Source organism: Dipodomys ordii, unplaced genomic scaffold (genome assembly GCF_000151885.1).
Source record: "Dipodomys ordii isolate 6190 unplaced genomic scaffold, Dord_2.0 Scaffold36, whole genome shotgun sequence".
NCBI classification, from domain to species: Eukaryota; Metazoa; Chordata; class Mammalia; order Rodentia; family Heteromyidae; genus Dipodomys; species Dipodomys ordii.
This window is the reverse complement of record NW_012267252.1, coordinates 6230937-6231678: the sequence shown is the minus strand read 5'-3', so window position 1 is coordinate 6231678 and position 742 is coordinate 6230937.

The following is a 742-nucleotide window of genomic DNA, read 5'->3' as shown; positions in this document are numbered from 1 at the left end:
GGATTGAGGAAAGAACCATCTTGTCTAATATGAAAACTGAGTCACATACCTTTTGGACTAGGAATTAGCCAAAAGAGAATCTTCTTCCTCCACTAGAATCAAATCTTGGGTCAAGGTTTCCTCAAAGGTCAGACACTATTCTATTTTATAAACATTGTATTTATCCTAAAATAACCCTAAGCTAGAAGTTAGTCTCCCCACTTTACAGTTGAGGAAGCTGAATTAACGAACTAGTCCAAGGGTATATGGGTAGCAAGGCCCCACCGGGCTTCAGATGCAGTCAGACTTCTGAACTTGTCCTCTTAGCAGTGCCACTTTCAACTGTCCCTACTTCGGTATGACCACATAGAAGGGCACTGGTCAGGCCCACAGACTTAGTGTGACATACAGTAATTGGACCTAAATCCCACATCACCTCTGACATCTTCCAAGGGACCATTTCCTTAACACCTGGATGGGCACATCGAGCCTTCAACTACATGTTTGCTGTCCTTAGGTGAACCCCTCTCCTGGTTCCCTGCAATTCTGAATTGCAGACAGGAAGGAAACTGGAGCTAAGTAAACAAGAGACCAATAGGCTCTTTTGAGGAAGCATACTGAAATATTCCCAAGGTGCAAGTATTGAGTCAGAAAGCCCATCTTCAAGGGTAAATGGGGGAGGGAGGCAGGTGAAGAAGTAGAGGGTATATGGTGGGGGGAGACCTTGTATACCCAATAGATGGGAATATAAATGAACACAAGC